Raw genomic sequence first — 22643 nt, 5'->3', positions numbered from 1 at the left:
AAATAATTAAATCTGAGAATTATAGCCATTAAAGCCAACTTTAATGTCCAGTAAATGATTTTTAAATCTCCCTCAAACTGATACAATTACATTAATTAAAAACATGAGCCTAGAATAGTGGTTGGGCTTCTTATTCTTACCATGAGTAAGCATGGTCATTTAAAGAATTTGTAGTGATGCAAATTATAGTCCGTGTAAGTCAGAGCAGTGAAAAGCCAAAACAACTAGAGCATTTTAATTTAGAGTATTGGGATAATTCATTTCAATTTAATGAATGGATCAATTACTTAATGAGCTCACCTTAAATAAAAGTGTATGCAATCCATAGTCATAGTGTCTAAAACAAACAAAACAAGCTACAATTTTTCATCGAGATAAAGTTCTTGTAACATAAAATTCACCATTTTAAAGTTACAATTCAGAGGTTTTAGTATATTCACAATGTTGTGCAATCATCACTACTCTCTAATTCCGGAACATTTAAATCACCTCAAAAAGATGTTCTATACCTATTAACCGTCATTCTTGATTCCATCTTCCCTTGACCCTTTACAAACAGTGATCTACTTACTATATCAATGGATTTGCCTACCTGGACATTCATATAAGTGGAATCATGCAGTATGTGACCTTTTAAAGTAACAGCTTTATTAATATATAATTAAAATACCATATTATTCACATATTTAAGGTGTGCAATTCAATGTTTTTAGTGTATTTATAAATGCGTACAACCATCATAATACTCAATTTTACGATATTTTCATCACCTCAAAAAGAAACTCTGTACCTTTTAGCTGTTACCTCCCTATCCTGCCATTCTTCCCAGCCCTCAGCAACCAATAATCTACTTTTTGTCTCTAAAACATGCCTATTCTGTGGCTAAAATTAACAAGTCAGGAAATGACAGATGCTGGCAAGGATGCAGAGAAAGGGGAACCCTCCTACACTATTGGTGGGAATGCAAGCTTGTGCAGCCACTCTGGAAAACAGCATGGAGGTTCCTCAAAAAGTTGAAAATAGAGCTACCCTATGAACCAGCAATTGCACTACTGGTTATTTACCCTAAAGATACAAACGTAGTGATCAAAAGGGGCACGTGTACCTGAATGTTTATAGCAGCAATGTCCACAAGAGCCAAACTATGGAAAGAACCTAGATGTCCATCAACAGATGAATGGATAAAGAAGATGTGGTATGTATATACAATGGAATACTATGCAGCCATCAAAAGAAATGAAATCTTGTCATTTGCAACGACGTGGATGGAACTAGAGGGTATCATGCTTAGTGAAATAAGTCAATTGGAGAAAGACAACTATCATATGATCTCCCTGATATGAGGAAGTGGAGATGCAACATGGGGTTTTGAGGGGTAGGAAAAGAATAAATGAAACAAGATGGGATCGGGAGGGAGACAAACCATAAGAGACTATTAATCTCACAAAACAAACTGAGGGTTGCTGGGGGGAGGGGTGTCGGGAGAGGGTAGTGGGGTTATGGACATTGGGGAGGGTATGTGCTATGGTGAGTGCTGTGAAGTATGTAAACCTGGTGATTCACAGACCTGTATTCCTGGGGCTAATAATACATTATATGTTAATAAAAATTTTTTAAAAATAAAAATAAAACATGCCTATTCTGGACATTTTATATAAGTGGAATCATACAGTATGTGGTCTTTTGTGACTAGCTCCTGTAACCAACATATTCTTACCTGACTTTTTTTATTATAAACATCCTGGTCGGTGTGAAGTGGCATCTTGTGATTTGATTTGTATTTCCCTGATGACATATAAAGTTGAGTAACTTTAAATGTGTTTTTGGCTATTTATGTATCTTCTTTAGAGAAATGTCTATTTAGATCCTTTGCCCATAATAAAAATTAGGTTACATTTCTTGATTATTGAGTTTTAAGGGTTCTTTATATACTCTAGATATATGTCCCTAATCAGATATATGACTGCAAATACATTCTCCCATTCTGTAGGGTGTCTTTTCACTTTCTTGATAGTGCCATTTGAAACATGACACTAGACGCTTTTAATTTTGCTTAAATCCAATTTATCTATTTTTCCTTTTATTGCTCACACTTTCAGTATCACATCCAAGAATCTATTGTTAAATAGGAAGGAGCCATGAAGATTTACTACTATTTTTCTTCCAAGTGCGTTAGAGTTTTAGCTGTTTCATTTAGGTCTTTGATCCATTTTGAGTTAATTTTGTATGCGATATGAGATAGGACTCCAACCTCATGTAGATGTCAGGTTGTCCTGGCATCAATTGTTGAAAACACTATTGTTCCCTCATTGAATGGTCTTGGTATTCTGTCAAATTTCAATTGACCATAGATGCAGAGGTTTATTTATGGAATCTCAATTCCAATCCGTTGTTCTGTATTGCTATCTTCATGCCAGCACTGCATTGTCTTGATTACTTTGTTTTGTAGTAAGTTTTTCAACTGGGAAGTAAGTAAGTCCTCCAACTTTGCTCTTCTTTTTCAAGATTGTTTTGTCTATTCTTGGTCCCTTGATATTTTATACGAGTTTTAGGATCAGCTTGTCTGTTTCTGCAAGAAAAACCCACAGAATTGTGATAGGGGTTGTGCCGAATCTGCAGATGAATTTGGAAAGTACAAAACAAGCTTCTAAATAATGTTAGGTTATGGAAGACTTTTTGCAAAGATGGCCGCGATCATTCCCTTCCCCATTATACAGATAGATGTCATGGTTTTTGAGCTCCTCCCATCAAAAATTGGAGTCATTTCTCATCCCCTTGAACCCAGGCTGGGCTTGTGACTTACTTTGACTAAAAAGAATGAGGCAAGAGTGACACCGGGTTAGTTCCGAGCCTAGGCTTAGAAATTTCTTCCACTCTTCTCCTTATTCTATCACCATGTGATCATGGTAGCCTACTGGAGGATGAGAAACCACATGGAGCGTAGATAAATCACCCCAGCTGAGGCTGTCCTAGACCAACCAGCTCCCAGCCAACGTAGAAGTACTACAGCTATGACAGAAAACCCTGCTGAGATCACAAAAGCCTAGCTCAAATCAGCAGAGCTGCCCAGTCTATCCAAAGACTCTGGAGCAATTTTAAACAGGTATTATTCAAACAATCTGATTAAAAAATGGGCAGAGGACCCAAATAGACATTTTCCCGAAGAAGACATACAGATGGTCAACAGACACATGAAAAGATGCTTAACATCACTCATCACCAGGGAAATGCAAATCAAAACCACAATGAGATAACGCATCATACTTGTCAGAATGGCTAAAATAAAAAAGCCAGGAAATAGTGACTGTTGGTGAGGATGTGGAAAATTGGAACCCTTGTGAACTATTGGTAGGAATGTAAATTTGTGCAGCCACTATGGAAAACAGCATGGAGGTTCCTCAAATAATTAAAAACAGAACTACCATATCACCCAAAAATTCTACCACTGGATATTTACCCAAAGAAAATGAAAACATCATTTCCAAAAGATATATGCACCCACTTGTTTATTGAAATCTTATTTACAATTGCAAAATTATGGAAGCAACCTAAGCATCTGTCAATAGATGGATGGATAAGGAAGATTTTATATATATATATATATATACACACACACACACACACACACAGACATATATATATATACACACACACATATATATATAAATGGCATATATATGTATGTACATACATATATATACATATATGTATATATATATAATCATTGCAACAACAGGGATGGACCTAGAGAATATTATGCTAAGTGAAATACTCAGACTAAGATAAATATCGTATTATTTCATTTATATGTGGAACCTAAAACAAAACAAAACAAATTATAAACAAAGAAACAAAAAGCAGAGTCAGACCTATAAATACAGAAAACAAACTGATGGTTGCCAGAGGGGAAGGGGTGAGAGGAAGGGAAGAATGGATGAAGTGGGGTGGTAAATACAGGCTTCGTGTTATGGAATAAATAAGTCACAGGAAGGGGTGCCTGGGTTAAGTCTCTGCCTCCGACTCAGGTCATGATCTCAGGGTCCTGGGATAGAGCCCCGCTTCCTCGGGCTCTCTGCTCAGCAGGGAGCCTTCTTCCCGCTCTCTCTCTGTCAAATAAATAAATAAAATCTTTTAAAAAACATAGGTCACAGGAAAAGACATAGCATAAAGAATACAATCAATGATATTGTAATAGCATTGTATAGTGACACATGGTACACTTGTAGTGAGCATAGCATAATGTATAGAGAAATAGAATCACTATGTTGTACACCTGAAGTGAATGTAATATTGTGTACCAACTATACTCAAATTTCAAAAAACTTGAAGTTTTTAAAAAATATTTTAGGGACGCCTGGGTGGCTCAGTTGGTTGGACGACTGCCTTCGGCTCAGGTCATGATCCTGGAGTCCCGGGATCGAGTCCCACATCGGGCTCCCGGCTCCGCAGGGAGTCTGCTTCTCTCTCTGACCTTCTCCTTGCTCATGCTCTCTCTCACTGTCTCTCTCTCAAATAAATAAATAAAATCTTTAAAAAAAAATATTTTATTTATTTACTTGAGAGAGAGAGCTCATAGAGGGAGAGGGAGAAACAGGACCCACCCCCCAACTGAGCAGGGAGCCTAAAGAGAGGCTCGATCCCAGGACCCCAGGATCATGACCTGAGCCGAAGTCAGACACTTAACCAATTGAGCCACCCAGGTGCCCCCAAGGTTGTTATTTTAATATACTTGGGTATGGAGTGAGTTGTTTTATTTTTTTAAAGCAGTAAATATATAGGCAAAGAAAATTAGGCAAATTAAAAAAATAAAATATCCACAAAAATATGTTCTTCTTATGGACATAATATAGGCATATTACACAGGAAAATTAAAAAATAAAATGTCCACTAAAATGTGTCCTCTTGGGGTGCCTGGGTGGTTCAGTCAGCTAAGCATCTGACTTTAGACTTTGGTACAGGTCATGATCTCAGGGTCATGAGAGGGAGCCCTGCGTCAGACTCAGTGCTACGCATGGAGCCTGCTTAAGATTCTCTCCCTCTCCCTCCGCCTCTCTTCCTGTCACCCTCTCATGTGTGCTCTCTCGCTCTCTGTTAAAAAAAAAATGTGTCCTCTTTATGATTTTATGGATAAACAAAATGTGATGTGTGTGTGTGTGTATTTATAAATATATGCACACACTTACGCAATGGAACGTATTCAGCCTTAAAGAGGAATGGAATTCTAATACATACCATTATGGGTGAACCTGGAAACATTATGCTTACTGAGATAAGCCAGACACAGGAAAACAAACAAAACAAACACTGTATGATTCCACTTATATGATGTACCTAGAGTAGGCAAATTCACAGATACAGAAAGTACAATAGAGGTAACCAGGGACTGGAGAGTTATTGTTTAATGAATAGAGACGTGCTACTGGGGACGATGAAGAAGGTCCTGGAAATTGATAGCGGTGATGGTTGTACAACATTGTGAATGTACTTAATGCTGCTGAATTGAAGACTTAAAGGTGGTTGAAATTGTAAAATTTATGTTATGTGCATTTTGCCACAATGTTAAAAATATGTTTTCTTTGACCCTGATTTTTAAAATATGTCTAGTTAATTCATGTACCTGGATGGACACTCTAAAACAATACAAACTCACACGGACACAATAACCTTCGGTGCAGCTCTGAATTCTCTTGACTGGCCCCATTTCTGGTTCTAGCAGTTTGCCCTCCTATAGTGTCACCCAGCTCCCCACTCAATGCTTCAACTTCCGCTCCTTGGAATTGACAGCAGATTCTAATTCCTGAGTCTGGCCTTTGGTATTCCCCGGCACAAGACTCAATCCGTGCCTATGGTCCTTTGCATTTCTGACACCACTGGCCTCCCCTTCCTGCCCCACCTGCTTCTTACAATCCCATCTGAACTTTGAGATGCACAAGGTAGGCTTTTCAGAGAAAATACTTTTCATATTTGTGACATATTTATACTAAAAACTATTAATTGCTTATGTGAAGTTCAAATTTAACTAGAACGTCCTGTATTTTTATTTGCTACACATGGCAAGTGGATTTGGGGGCGGGGATGCATCAGGGAAAGTAAATGAATGCTTTTTATTTTTATTTTCTTTCCTGGTGAAGCCATTTTTCCAAGCACTGCATATGTTGGTATGTCAAGGACCTCAACAGCCAGACTAACAGTCACAAGCTTAGTTTGAAACACATACAACTGTGCCCTCCAGAGAGAAAATGAGGTGTAGTGAATCCAATAGTGTTTTATTCCACTGGGCTTCACAGTCAGTCAATGTATTACTTTATAGCAAGCTACATCGAGTGTGCATTTAGCCACATAAGTTTACATTATGTTAATTTACACTGAAAAAGCACATTTTCTCAAATTATTTTAAAAGGGGCAATTAGCATATAGTGAGCACATGCCCAAGTTTTATTTAACTCATTAATGAAGAAAATAGAAAACAGAGAAAATAGTTCGATGCGGATATGAGAAACTGGGATGGAAATGTCAGTGGGAAAAAGAATGTTGAAATCAGATGGCTGAGTTAGATCTGGAACGGGATCATATCCTACAAAGCAATAAAACCATAACCTCGGGGTTATCTTCTTTACCAGAGGGGGGGGGAAAATCATACCTTGCCAATTTTTATAAGTTAATATCTAACTTTACAGAGTTATGAGACATCTGGGCCCTAATCAGTCGTTAGACAAACAAAGTTCTCTTTCTTGAAAGATACGACCCTCAGGTGAGTCCATTGGAAAATGCTCTAACACGATGTTAAAATATCACTCATCTTTGGCCTTTTGTCCAATCGGGATCATTTTTCTGTACAATATATACTACATTCATAACTACATTTGGTATGGAAAAATAAAGGATAGAGACCAACGATATGCTTGATCCCCCTTCCATTCCATCCTGGGGTGAGCCTGGGATGCCAAATAAAAATCCACTCTTGCCTCAGTCCCTCTCCGTATCCCGGGGCCTCTCACCGGTGAATACAAGTCCAGTGTTTAAAGCTGTGAATGTTTCAAACAGAAGGTCCCCTAAACGCAAGCCAACTATTTCATGTGGTGCTTATCCAAAAAAACACAATTTGTTCCAATTCTGGCGGAAAAACTGACTAACATCTGGTCCTAAATTGAAGCCTTGCTAAGGATTTCTAAGGCTAACTTTTCCTGTTTAAATTTTGGCATTCATGCTGAATTTAGAATCTAGACAAACCACAAAGAGACCCTTCCATAATACTGATTTGTTTAATTGATTTTTTTTTTTTTTTTGAGGAGGTGAATACAGACTCCACAACTTTCAAAAAGTACAATGAGGTTGTAGTAGGCAATTATTGGGGCCACGTCCCTTCTTCTAATCTTGTTCCCTCCCAGCTGCTCTGAATATTGATTCCTGATTGCTAATTGCCCCTTTTCTAGAGGATGGCCTTTAGCCAATCAAGAGCCCCCTAAGAGGATACTCCCTCCTCCTGAGGCTGCCCGCAACCAAGGATTGACTGATGAAGGTATAAAGGCCTGGACCCTTTGGTTCTTTTGGGGGAATGGGGAGGTTTGTTTGTTTGTTTGTTTGTTTGTTTTTTAAGATTTTATTACTTTGCTTGAGAGACAGAGAGAACGAGCAGGGAGGAGGAGCAGAAGGAAAGAGAAGGAAGCAGACTCCCTGCTAAGCAGGGAGCCTGATGCGGGGCTCCATCCAGGACCTGAGCAGAAGGCAGATGCTTAATGATGAGCCATCCAGGCACCCCTGGACCCTTTGTTTGAAGGCAGGACCAACTCTAGGGCACAACCCAGACTCCAGAACTCCTCAAGGTATCAGGCAGAAGCTAGACTCCAGCTAAGACACCTTCTTGCTTAGCTTTTGATTCCTGCTTGTCCTGCTTATCTCCCCTTCTGACAACACACCCTCAAGAATCCCCATCACAACCTCTGTGTCTAGAGAATCTGACATAAGACAAGGGTATCTTTGCATCTTTCCTTCAAGGCACCAGTTAACTCCTAAGAGCTAACCAAGATTGCCAGTGTCTTAAATTAACTTACAGAAATATAAGAAAATGTATAATATGTAAATATAAAATATTAAATATGTATTTTGTGGGCTTATTATTGTTTTTATATAAACAGATAGTATCATAAACTATCACTGTTTTGCCTTTAGGCTTTTTAATTGATAATGAGTCTTGGAGATGTTTCTTATTGAGTACATATAGTGCTGTTTCTTTTGTAAAATTTTTAATACTCTGGGTTGGTTTTTTTTTTAAGATTTTTATTTATTTACTTGACAGAGCACAAGCAGGGGGAGTGAGGGAGGGAGAAGCAGGCTCCCTGCTGAGCATGGAGCCCAATGAGGAGCTCCATCCCAGGACCCTGGAATCATGACCTGAGTTGAAGGCAGATGCTTAACCAACTGAGCCACTCAGGCACCCCTTGAGTATTCTGTTGTATCTACTGTAATTAGGAAATTGGTCCCTTAATTTTGGACATGTAGATTTCCAATGTTTAGCTATTGAATAATATATATAGCAATGCTATTGTGAATTCTTGTTTGTGTGAATCCTTGTTTGTATGAAATATCATAAATAATGAATGTTTTTGTAGGACAAATTCCTATCAGCGGAATTCCCGAGTCAAAGTGTACATGCATTTGTATTTTGGCAGATATTGCTAACTTGCTTTCCACAGAAGTTAAATCACTTTTCACGATCACTGCCAATATAAGGGAATGGCTTGTCAGCCCTCACCAACATGCCAAGCTGGCAAGCTGGCATATGAAAAAAGGTATCTCTTGGGGTGCCTGGGTGGCTCAGTGGGTTAAGCCTCTGCCTTCGGCTCGGGTCATGATCCCAGGGTCCTGGGACTGAGTCCCGCATCGGGCTATCTGCTTGGCAGGGAGCCTCCTTCCTCCTCTCTCTCTCTCTCTGCTGCTTGTGATCTCTCTCTGTCAAATAAAAATTAAAAAAAAAAAAAGGTATCTCTTTTTTTTAAGGATTTTATTTATTTGAGAAAGAAAGGGAAAAAAAAACACAAGTTGGGGGGGAGGGGCAGAGGGGGAAGAAGACTCCTCGCTGAGCAGGGAGCTGAATGTGGGGCTCAATGTGGGGCTCAATCCCAGGACCCTGAGATCATAACCTGGGTTGAAGGCAGCCACTAAACCAATGGAGTCACCCAGGCACCCCCCAAAAAGGCATCTCTTATAAGGAATGAATTATGCATGTATTTATAGGTTTAAGAACCTTTTTTAGTTCTTTTTCTGTGCAGTATCTATTTATGTTCTTTTCCATTTTTATATTGGATTTTGGCTATTATTAATTTGTAGATATTCTGTGTAGAAAAATTAACTCTGTGATGTGTTATGAATATTTTTCCAAGTTTGTCATTTGTCCTTTTCCTTTGCTTATACAATTTTAATATTTTGCAGAATTCTTTTTTCTTTTTAGGTAGTTGAATATACAAATCTATTGTTTCTTGATTTTTTGTGTTATTGGGCAAGTTTTCCCCTGGTCTAAAGTTATTTTTGGAAATTCTATTATATTTTCTTCTAATACTTTTATAAGTATATTTTATTTTTTACATTTAATCTAATGCATCTGTAATGTGTTTGGGTAAAAAGTGAGAAGCAGTAATCCAATTCTCTTTTCCTGATGAATATCCAGATATCTCAATATAATTTATTAAATAATCCATCTTATTATTCCTATTTTATTAGTAGCTTTCATAAAAAATGGATGTTGGATTTCATCAAATGCTTTTTAGTGCATGTAGAGATAATTATATGATTTTCCCACTTTTTCTATATGAAATGGTGAATTATTGAAAAATCCTTGCCTTCATGGAGTAAATACCACTTAGTCAAGTTATATTATTCTTTTAATGTACTCCTTAACTGTTCACTAATATGCTACTTAGGATTTTTTTAATGGTGTTACTACTTAGGATTTTTATATGCATATTCACAAATGATATTGAGCTATATTTTATTTTGTTTATGTTTCCTTTGTTTTTAGCTTCATTTTATTAGAGATTTAGAAGTCTTATTCATGCATACTTTAGAACATAGAAACGTGAAGTCATTCTTCCTTGAAGATTCAGTAGAAGTCTTCAGTGAAAATAACTGTACTAGGGTGCTTTTGGGGGAATAGCTCTTTAATATTTCCCCATACACACACTTTTACTGTGGCAATCAATCTCCTTATATTTCCTATCCATTCTGAGATAAGTTTTGGTAATTCCTCATTTGGACCAGGTTCTCAAATTTACTTTATAGTGATGTACCAGGTAGTCTCCTGAATCTTTTAATTTATCCTATATCTATTTTTGATTCTCTCATATAAATTCTTATTTACTGCATTTATAATTTACTCTTTTAACCTTAATTAAATTAAATAACAGTTTATTTATCTTGCTTATTTTGGGGGAATTATATTTCAGATTTAATTTCTCAGATCTGCCATTTTTTCCAAGTTTCTAACTTCTGCTTTTATTTTTATTAATTCATTAATTTTTATAACACTAGGCTTATTTTCTTGTGCTTTTCTGATTTCTTGATTTGAACATCTAATTCTTTACTGTCAAGCTTGCTTTTTAAAAAATTAAATATTAAGACTTTCCATTTTCCTCCAAGCACTGCTTTGTATGTATCTCAGATATTTTACTGTTTTCACATTTCAGTTTTAGTTTCTTCTTTGATACAAAATTGTTTATGATTTGTTGGTATAATTTTTTTGTTAATTTCTAATTATATCTAATTATATCTATTCTAAATTGTATCAGGTACAAAATAATATTGCCAAAAATTAATGTTGTTTGTATTATTTCTATTTTTTGAAATTTATTGATTTTAAAAAATCACATCTTGCAGGTATTTCTTGGATGTATAAAAAGATGTATTTTTATTTGAAAAATATAGAGTTATATGAATTAGGCTATTTAACTATTTCTTCAGATGTTTGAATTCTTAGTGGAAAGACACAGAAAACATTTTTTTAAAGATGGTTTTAATACTCCTTTATCGTGGACTATTTTTAGTGGTATAGGGACAAGATGAATACTGTTGTTCTAAAAATTATAGATGTGTCTTGCCATTTGCAACCACATGGATGGACTTGAAGGATATTACACAAAGTAAAATAAGTCAGAGAAGGATAAATACCATATGATTTCACTTACATGAGGAATCCAAAAAAATAAAAGAAAACAAAAAAGCAGAAACAGACCCATAAATGCAGAAAGAAACTGAGGGCTGCCAGGGTGGATGGCTTAAGGGGGGGTGGACAAAAAGATGAGGGGGAGGTTCAGGCTACCAGTTACAGAGTAAAGAAGTCACAGGGATGAAAGTTACAGCATAGGGAATATAGTCAATGGTATTATAACGGCACTGCATGGTGACAGATGGGAGCTATCCTTGTGGCAAGCACAGCCTAATGTATAGACTTGTCTAATCACTACGTTGTACACCTGAAACTAATGTAACATTGTATGTCAATTATACTTCAAAAAAAGGTTGAGTACAGTATAAAATTCTTAAAAATAAATAATAAAAATTATAGGTGTAGTTTTTATCTTTTGCTCTAAAGGTTGTAAGAGCTGTATTATTTGGACAAACCTTTTCAGGAGTTTTCAACTGACACAAAAAAATATTGTAGCATGGCTGATTTAGGAGTAGTGATGATTGATACACAGTTTTAAAGTTCCATTTTCTCTGTACTAACACTCTTCTATTATGCTAAAACTTCTGGTGAGCCTGTTACATAAGGTGCTTTGGAGGAATCTAAGGAGAGATCTCTGAGAACACTCGAGGCAGTGGTGAACTCCAACTTCCTGAAGCAGATATATGGGAAATGGTGACTGGAGAAAAGGATGTGTTGTTGGTCCCAAGGATTGAAGCCTTAAGTGTGGACTTGAGACTCTTTTGGCATATAATAGCTAGCACAAAACCTTGAAAGGAGAAACTACAACCTGCTAACCCATGAGTTGGAGTTATCCAGTAGATATCACAGTCTACCCAGTAGATATCTATATAATGCTATTATAAATAATAATAGTTCAGTGCTTGCTTGAGCACTTACTATGTGCCAACCACTGGTATTGGGTGTGTGTGTGTGTGTGTGTGTGTATGTGTGTATGCATGTGTGTTTATTTCATTCTCACTACAGTCCCATGAGGCAAGTGCTAATTTAATCTCCATTTCACAAATGAGAAAAACATACTTAAAGAATGATCCAAGATGGCACAATTGGGATTTAAATACAAACAATATGACCCCCAACTGAGTCTTTAAGTATGGAAAGGATACTAAAGAGACTTCTGGTTGCCAATGAAATGGAATAGACACACTTCTTATTCCTTCCACTCAATACAACTCGAAACCTTGGACATTATATATAAAATAAATCAAGAAGACCCTGAAAGGTGAAGCAAAGATAACAAAATGGCTAGGCTAGGGACCTCAGGACCCAAGGAATGACATGCATTGAGTTCCCTGAATTTTCTTATTCTCAGCTAGATGCTAGAGAGGCTAACAACACAGAAATGTCAACAGGTGTAGACCAAAAACCAGATGTAGACCTTTCCAGCCAAAGGATGGCTAAGTCTAGCAAGACTGAAAACTTGTAGACAGTAATTGCCCCACTGCAGCAAAGGCCACAGGAAAAACTGAGGCTCCACCCAGAGCCCTATCAACGGAGGCTGAGTGGGAGGCCTAGACTTTGCTCTCACCCAAATGGGATGAGGCACTCCTGTTCCCCACCTCTGCCCCAACTGGGGTGGTATCAAAGAAGGCTAAGTGATGAGTCAGGACTTTTCATCCTAATCAGTCAGTAACAATCCCCTCCATCCTCTGACGTCTCAGAAGAGACCACGGGAAGAGCTTCCACCGCACCTGACAGTAACAAGGCAGCATCATTCTTTCCCCAGGAGATGGTGTCAGAAGAAACCTACTAAAACTGAAGATTTAAATAAGATCCAGAATCTCATAGCACAATAACCAAAATGTCTGAAACTAATTTAAAACATCAATCCTTTCCCCAAGAATCAAGAAAAATCTCAGCTAGAATGAGAAGAGACAATCAACAGATGGCAAGACCAGATGACAACAGACACTGAAATGACTTGACAAGGATTCTAAAGCAGGCATCATAAAAAATGCTTCAATGAGACTTTGTGAACATGCTGGAAACAAATGACAAAGTAAAGTTTCAGCAAAGAAATAGAAACTATAAAGAGGAGCCAAATAAAAGATTTAGAAATGAAACATACAATAAAATACAAAAACTCACTGATAGGCTCAATAGCTGATTGAAGAGGAGGTAAGAATAAATCCATGTGTTTAAAGTTAAATCAATTCAACTGTATGAATGACAGAAAGAAAAGAGACTGTTGGGAAAAAATGAACAGAACCTCAGGAACCTGTGGGGCAGTAACAAAAGGCTTTCATTTGTGTCATCAGGGAGGAGACAGTATGAAGCTGAAAAATTGTTTGACAAAGTAATGACTGGAATCTGGAATGTTATATAAACCTATGGATTCAAGAAGCTATTGAACCCTAAGCAGGATCTGCCCAAAGAAATTCATGCCAGGACACATCATAATAAAAAAAAAAAATGTTTTTTTAAGTGGATACTCCATATGAAGCCCAATGTGGGGCTTGAACTCATGACCCTGAGATCACTACCTGAGCTGGGATCAAAAGTCAGAAGCTTAACAAAGTGAGCCACCCAGGTGCCCCCATAATCAAGCTTCTGAATATGAAAGACAGAGGAAAAATCTTGAAAGCAAGAGAGAGAAATGATGCTTTACTCATACAGTAAAAATAATTTGAATGAGAGCAGATTTCTCACCAGAAATCACTGAGTCCAAAAGAAAGTTGCACAGCATTTCTGAAGCATTTAAATAAAAGAACTATTAACTCAGAATTATTTATCCAGTGAAAATCATTTTCAGGAATGAAGGGGAAATCCAGACACTCTCATATAAAGAAGAACTAAAAGAACTTGTCACCAGCAGACCACCCCTAAAAGAATGGCTATAAGATTTCAAACAGAAAGAAAATTGTAAAAGAAGGAATCTTGGAACATCAAGAAGAAAGAACAATGGAGAATAAAAATATGGATAAATACAAGACTCCTCTTCTTGAGTTTTCTAAATTATGTTTGTTGAAACAAAAATTATAACATTGTCTGATATGATTCTCGATATATGTAGAAGAAACAGTTTAGAGAATTAGGAAATGGGTAAAGGGAAAATGGAGATAAGGTTTCCATAATTCTCTCATAAAATAGCAATACCAAAACAAAAGTGTAAAAATTTAAAGAAGATATAACACTATAAAGAAAAAAAGTGATAAATTATACTAGTCCCATTAAAGAAAATAAACCGAAGAGCTTCTTCTGAAATGGGAAAGTGAGAGGTTCCACATTATTACACTGCTCAATATGACAAAGGTCAAGTTTGTCCCTGCTATAGGCAGACCGACTATGGACTTTAGAGAAAGAGTTGTGTTCTATGCCAAAAGAGCTGTGTATGTGGAAGTGTGTGTGTGTGTGTGTGTGTGTGCGCACACGCATGAGGGAGAGAGACAGAGAGATACCATGTTGGAACTCATGGTTCAACTTATTTTCATGACCCACCAGATGAGGCTTTCATGCTCCCTGGGGACCCAGCTCACAGCAGATGGCATGCACTCCCCGGAAAAGCCGTTTCCCCTTCCTTCAAGTACAAAGCTCTGGCAGCCCAAGGGAGCAAGAGGAGATTCAGGAAACAGCACTGCTCCCTGACCATGGACTCCTCTTGGAGAAGCCAGACAGCCAAGCAAACTGATGAGAAGACAAGAGTGGAAGACGGAGAGTAATTTTGTCCCTGGCATGAGAGAATACCTGGGGAACTCTGAGAAAAGATAGGACATCTGGGAGCAGAGACTAGAAAACTCAGTGGGCAGACAGGGGCTCAAAGTCCTTGAAATGAGACTACTACAGGAAATGCGGCTTCATCATACTTTTTTAGTTTAGTGCAACTTAGACACAGAAGCTATAGTTGTATTCTCAAAGATCTTCAGATGCTATATATCCTTCAGGTCTAGGTAGCTACAACACTTTTGATGAGAGACCATTGTTTCAAATTCTTAAGAAAAAAGAAATTTAATAGATTCCCTCACTATTCTGTTCATTATCTAGAAGATTTTACTATTTGAAAGTTGTTTCTACTTGCAAACCCTACTCTCCCAAGATGTGGTTAGATTTTATTTACTTATATTCTGTTTTCGTTTGAGTTGGAAGACAATCGACCTTCATATTTATTTTAAAAATCATATTTTAAAGGGTATCATTAAATCATTATGGTTGCACTAGTTGGAATTCTTTTGGTTGCAAGTGACAGAAACCCAACTCAAGTTAGCTCAAACAGCAAAAGCTCACGGCTACTTTAGGTCACATCCGGATTTGGGGGGCTCAAACAGTCTTCACAGCCTCACATTTTCTTTTTCCTACAATCCGAAGCTTGGTATATATCTCAGAAAATTCTGCCAAGGGACACATGGGTGGCTCAGTAGGTTAAAGCCTCTGGCTTTGGCTCAGGTTGTGATCCCAGAGTCCTGGGATCAAGCCCCGCATCGGGCTCTCTGTTCCATGGGGAGCCTGTTTCCTCCTCTTTTTCTGCCTGCTTCTCTGCCTACTTGGGATCTCTGCCAAATAAATAAATACAATCTTTAAAAAAGAAAAAAAAAAAGAAAAAGAAAAGTCTGCCAAACAAACAAATAAGAAAAGCCTTGGGGAAAACTAGTATTGGCCCAGCTTATTCATAGGCCTATTTCTGAACCAATCACCGTTCCCAGGGAAATGAATGGCCAGGCTCATGGGTGAGTGAACATTGAGAGTCTCACCAGATCCACACAAAATGACTCCCCCATAGGAAAGAAGAGGCCTGGTATCAGAGTAAGAGGAAAGGAATGCAAATCACACCCAAAATGATAGATGTCCAACAGATGTCTACTTACTGTGCTTGGCAACATGAATACAGAGGTAATAAAATATAGACACTACACTCAAGAGTCTCATTTTCCCCAATTTTCTTCCTTTTTCCTTCCTGATTCCTTTAACAATTTAGTAAATTGCTTTACCTCATTTGCAAAGTGCTCTTCCAGACTGGAGCCTTCTGGTTTCTATTTTAAAGATTTTTGAGATCAGGGACTTTCTGTTTCTGAATTACATTCAGGAAGAACTCCTGATCATTTTGGGACTCCCCAGTCACTGTGAGAACAAAAACATTTTAGATTAAAAACACTGCTTGCCCACTGTGGTTGTGAGTAACATACAACTGGTAAAACCAGAGATTCCTTTTATTAAAAAAAGAAGAAGAAGAAGAAGAAGAAGTGATGCGTGATTAAAGCAGTCCTGAGGAAAAGAATTCCAATCTAGATCCACCCATCATGGTGTAGGTGTGCCCCCGGCGTGTCCATACATGTCCTGTGTCCTGGGCAGACCTTACATGTGTGCTTCAGCCATGCTCACTCCACCCACCCCAAGAACCTGGAGAGTCAAGGTCTTTTTTTTTTTTTTTTTGGATATTATTAGCCTTGGGTAAGGGCTGGACTAAGGGGTGAGAAGGGAGGGGGTTTATTAAACTGCAAATGCCAAGACCAGTTATCTAATTTACTTGCCTCCTTCATCTTTTTAAAATTTATTTGACACAGAGAGAGAGAGAGAGAGAGAGACAGAGCACAAGCAAGGGGAGTGACAGGCAGGCAGAGGGAGAGGGAGAGAGAGAAGCAGGCTCCCCAATGAACAAGGAGCCCGATGCGGGGCTCAGTCCTAGGACCCTGGGATCATGACCTGAGCCGAAGGCAGATGCCTAACCGACTTAGCCACCCAGGTGCCCCACCTCATTCATTTTTATGATTAACCACTTACAATATGACTACTTCATTAATTTATTGAAAAGAACTTGAAAGATTGTTTAATCTGTCCTCTTGCTTCATGGACAGATCTCTACCTGATTTAACTAAGGAATTAATCCTCAGGCAGTAACATTCCATCCACCTGTGGTAATTTATTGCATCGCAGCCCATCCCTAGTACCCAACCCAGAACTTGGTTGGGTTGGGAACAAGATGAAGCATAGATGCATGGAAGTATTAATGAGTGATAGGCATACGGGAAGCAAAACATTTTTGTAGGTTGTTTTTTTTTTTAAGATTTTATTTCTTTATTTAGAGCATGAACAAGGGGAGGGGCAGAGGAAGAGGGAGAGAGAGAACCCTAAACAGACTCCATGCTGAGCACAGATTTTGTCCACACCCCTCGGGGGGCCTAATCCCATGACCACGAGATCATTACCAGAGCCAAAACCAAAAAGTTTTTAAGAGCGCTTTTTGAAAAGAGTACAGGATTCTTTTAAAAGTTACATGATCATACTTTCAGCTCAACATGGTGGATAAATCATGTCTATTTCTGTGTTCCATCCTAAAACTTCACTGAATTAGAGTTGAATTTTCAACAGTTTTATTGAGGTGTACTTGACATTCCATAAACTGTACATATTTGAAGTATACAGTTTGTGTGTGTGTGTGTGTGTGTGTGTGTTTTCACACACTCCTGCTATCACATGATCACGATAATGAGCATATCCATCATCCCTGAAAGTTTCTTGTGTCTCTTTATCATCTCTCCTTCCTACCTCTCCCTACCCATTCCCAGGTAACCACTGATCTGCTTTCTGGTCACTACACATTAGTTTGCATTTCCTAGAATTTTATAAATATAAATATTTACATATGAATATTTATAGACAATGTATAAAATATTTTAAATAATCTTATTAATATTAAATCACACAGTATGCATCTTTTATGTCTGACTGCCTTCAGTCAGCATAATTATTGTGAGATTTATCATGTTGTAGAATGTACTAATACATGTTGTAGAATGTACTAATACAAAAGAATGTTCATTCTTTTTATTGCAGAGCATCATTTCCCTGTATGGATATACTATACTCTGTTCATTAGTTGTTGTTTGACATTTTGTTATCTTCAGTTTTTAGCTATTACATAAAATTTCTGTGTACATTTGCGCTGAAGTCTTTGTAGGGACAGACGCTTTCATTTCCCATGGGTAGATACCCAGCACGGGAACTGCAGGATCTTATGAAAGGTGCATGTTTAACTTTTTTTTTTTTTTTTAGAGATTTTATTTGTTTATTTGACAGACGGAGATCACAGAGAAGCAGGCAGAGAGAGAGGAGGAAGCAGGCTCCCTGCTGAGCAGAGAGCCCGATGAGGGGCTCAATCCCAGGACTCTGGGATCATGACCTGAGCTGAAGGCAGAGGCTTTAAACTACTGAGCCACCCAGGCGCCCCGCATGTTTAACTTTTAAAGAAACGGACAAATTGGTTTCCTAAGCAGTTATCTATTTCATGTTTCCACCAGCAGTGTGGGAAAGGCCCAGTTTCTCCACACCCTTGCTAATGGTTGGTATAACCAGTCTTTTAAATGTTATTCATTGTAATAGGTATGCGGTGCTATGCTGGTCTGATTTTACTTGCATTTCTCTAATGACTAGTGATGTAGAGCACCTTTTTACCCTTATATCTTCTTTGGTGAAGTGTTGCCCATATTTTAAGTGTTGTTTGTTCCCTTAATTTTGATTTTTGGGAGCAATTAATATATATTAAGTACAATCTATCTACATTCTGCAAATCTATCTAAACTCTGCAAATAGCTTCTCTGAGTCTGTGGCATGGCTTTTCATTCTTTTAACATTACCTTTTGAAGGGCATTCATTTTAAATTTTATTGACATCCAATTTATTGATTTCTTCTTTTATGGATTGTGCTCTTGGTGTTATATCTAAGAAATCTTTTCCTGACCCAAAGTCACAAAGATTATTATCCTATGTTTTCTTTTAGAGGTTTTGTAATTTTACACTTTACATTTAGGCCTATGATCCACTCTGAGTTTATTTTTGTATATGGTGAAAGTCATTGATTTGAAAATTGTTGTTTGTTTTTGCATATGAATACCCAATTATTCTTGTAGAAACATTTGTTGAGAAGTCTATCCTTTCTGTACAGAATTGCCTTTCACATTTGGGGAAAATCCGTCATTCACATGTGGGTGGTTTTATTTTTCTTCTGTCTTCTTTTGTTCCATTGCTGTTTGTCTCTCTCTGTGAATACCACACTATCTTGGTTTCTCTTTTCTTTTTCCTTTTTCTTTTTGGCAAGGGAGTAGGGGGTGGAGCAGAGAGAAGGATCTCAAGCAGACTCCACACCCAGTGTGGGGCTCAGTCTCACCACCCTGAGATCATGACCGTAGCCAAAATCAAGAGTCAAACATTTGACCAATTGAGCCACCCAGGCAACCACTATCTTAGTTTATGTAGCTCTCCGATCTTGAAATTAGGTAGTGTTAGTCTCCCAACTTTGCTCTTCTTTCTCAAAATTTTAGTTATTGTAGGATCTTTGCATTTTCATTTGAATTCTGGAATCACCATATCAATTTCTACACAAAAAGCCTACTGGGATTTTGATTGGAATTGCATTGAATCTATAGCTCAACTGGGGAATATTGACATCTAAACAATATCGAGTCTTCCAACCCATGAACATGGTATATTGTTTCATTTATTTGACTTTCAAAGTTTCTCTCAGAAATATTTTATAATTTTCAGTGTTCAACTCTTTCACGTCCTCTGTTAGATTTACCCTAGTTGTCTCATTTTTTACGTTATTGTAATTTATATCATTTTTCTAAAATTTCAAAGTTATAGTGCCCTTTGCTTGTATTTGGACAAAATATTTATTTTTACAGACTGATCTTGTATACTGTAAGCTTGCTAAGCTAGCATATAATTTTAGAAGGTTTTTAGAACCTTCGTTGGATTTTCCATATAGACAATTATATCATCTATAAATAAAGACTATCAACTTCTTCTTTTCTAATTTAATTTCCTTCCTTGCCTGATTTCACTGGTAATGCTACATGGAAGCGATAATAGTGGGGAATCTTAGGGAGAAAACATTCAATCTTCTGCCATTAAGTATTATATTAACTGAAGCTTTTTTGTAGATCCCCTTTATCAAATTGAACAAATTCTCTTCTCTTCTTACTTAACTAGCAACCAGATCCTCTAAAAACTTATATGATTTGATTTCCAGCTGGACATGCCTGCCTGGGCACACATTTCATTGGTCCTTTCTGATCAGCACGGGAGTTTTGACCCGCTCTGTTTCCGACCTGGGCCAGTTCACCCCTCCTTAGGCAACCTGGTGGTCCCCCGCTCCAGGGAGGTCACCATATTGATGCCGAACTTAGTGCGGACACCCGATCGGCATAGCGCACTACAGCCCAGAACTCCTGGGCTCAAGCGATCCTCCTGCCTCAGCCTCCCAAGTAGCTGGGACTACAGGCGCGCGCCACCGCGCCTGGCTCATTGGTCCTTTCTGAATCCAACCAAAATAACCATAGATGATTTCTTTTAAAGATTATCTATCTATCTATCTATCTATCTATCTATCTATCTATTTGACAGAGAGAAAGTGAGAGAGGAAACACAAGCCGGGGGAGTGGTAGTGGGAGAAACAGGTTTCCTGCAGAGCAGGGAGCCCAACACGGGGCTCGATTCCAGGACTCCAGGATTATGACTTGTGCTGCAGGCAGACACTTAATGACTGAGCCACTCAGGCGCCCAGATGATTTTTTTTTTTTAATTCCAGAAAAACTCAAGAATGTGTATTGAAATTTTGTGAACAAGAACAAATCAGGAAATCTGAGAAGTTGACAGATATTATCTGTCAGAATTTGTACAAGACCTTGAAAGGGACATTAGGTCAGATATATTAAAGTGAACATTTACTTGTGTCCATGTGCCAGGGATAGTGTAATGAAAATCAGATGGTGAATTACAGTTGGCTTAGGAAGGTGCTCAACATTGCTACCACGGAGATTTACCCCAGGATGGCTAACTGAGATTTGTTAAACCATGCTGACTGTGAGTTTTCTGGAAATGTTGGAATGGTTTGCAGACCATCTTGCAGTGTGCCCTGAACCACCCTACTTTCTTTGCTCTTCTCTTCTGTGAAAGCTGTGGGCACAGAAGACTCCACTTTGTCACGACCGTGGTCACTCAAAGTGAGATTGAGCTTATACAAACAACACAGATGTTCAATCAGATGTGCCAGAAGACCCTGTGCACAGTGATTGCAAGTGACATGAGTGGAGATTACTGATGGCTTCTTCCGGCCATTGAAGGACAGTAGGAGGGATTTTTCAAATGAATAAAGTTATATGTGCCTTGTCCTTCAAAAAAATTTCCTTCACAGTGATTGACCTGCATGCAACAATATCGACCATCATCTAACCAAAAGACGTTTTTATTAAGAACTATATCAGGGTAATGTGCTTGGTTTGCACATGTAGTTATTGCCTTAATTCTAATGGTATTTTTTCTCTATGTACAATCAATGCAAAGCCTTTTCACAATGATAGAGTAATAATGTGATGCTTGTAAAACGTAATTCTCATTGCTCTTATGCTAATCAGCATGCCAAACTGAATAAAATCCCAAGAATCTCATTCAAAAAGATGCATTTTAAATACACATATAAAAAAAATCTACTGGCAGCAAATTAATTACTGGCAGCAAAAAATATATATAAATTTGTAAGAATAAAAAATTAAATATTGGCAACATAAAAAGCAAAGGAGTGAAAACTGACTTAAAATCATTGAAAAAGCTGGGAACTTATTACTTTTCTATTGCAATGGGAAACAGATGAGAACATGAATTTAAAGGACAAACCCCAGAAAAGACTTGAACTCAAAAAGACCAAGTAAGTCATTAGTAGGGTAAGAGGGTGGGAGGATTGGTTGATAATATGTATAAGAGCAGTGAAAACACCAATTCAGAATAAGAAATCACTTCCCCCAGCCTGTAACACTGGAAGGTCATCCTTCCTCTACTGCAGTTTAATATTGAAGGTTTACACACTGGAGAAATTTTAACCAAAGAGGATCTAAGGCAGAGCTAAGGCAGGGTATGGACGGCAATAATGCAAAGAAGGGGAATACATAAAAGTCTAGATACTGAATGGGGGAAATCACTAATATTCTCTCCTTGCTGATTCCTAGAATAGTAAAAACCAGCTTGTGCAGCTGTGTTAGTTTCCTAGAGATGTCATACCAAAGTACTATAAATTGGGTGGCTTTAAACAACAGACATTTATTGCCCCACAGTTCAGGAGGTTAGAAGTCCAAAATCAGGGTGCTGTCAGGGCCATGCTCTCTCTGAAGCCTCTAAGATTCTGTGTTGCCTCTTCCAGCTTCTGGAACCCAAGAGGTTCCTTGGTGTGTAGAGGAATTACTCCAATCTCTGCCTCTATTCTCACATGACCATCTTCTCTGTGTGTGTCGCCCTGTCTTTTCTTACTAAGGACACCATCATATTGGATGAAGGGTTCACCCTACTCCAATATGACCTCATCTTAACTAATTACATCTGCAATGACCTTATTTCCAAATAAGGCCACATTCCAAGTTTCTGGAGGTGAGGACTCCGCCTCCTGAGGGAGGACACAATGCACCCCATAACCACATGTTAGGCAAGAGATTGGGGGATTACATTCTGGGAAACTTGACTGAGTTAA

The 22643-nt window shown here is 38.0% G+C and overlaps 1 pseudogene; it reads left to right on the top strand.

Annotated features, from left to right (window-relative positions):
- Window positions 1-20726: 20726 nt before the first annotated feature.
- On the top strand, window positions 20727-21257 carry LOC116869825 (annotated as a pseudogene).
- The last annotated feature ends 1386 nt before the right edge of the window (window positions 21258-22643 follow it).

This window comes from Lontra canadensis, unplaced genomic scaffold (assembly GCF_010015895.1).
Source record: "Lontra canadensis isolate GAN:19392208 unplaced genomic scaffold, GSC_riverotter_1.0 scaffold20, whole genome shotgun sequence".
Classification (NCBI taxonomy): Eukaryota; Metazoa; Chordata; class Mammalia; order Carnivora; family Mustelidae; genus Lontra; species Lontra canadensis.
Note: the sequence above shows the minus strand (reverse complement) of the source record. Positions and strands in the feature narration are given on the sequence as shown.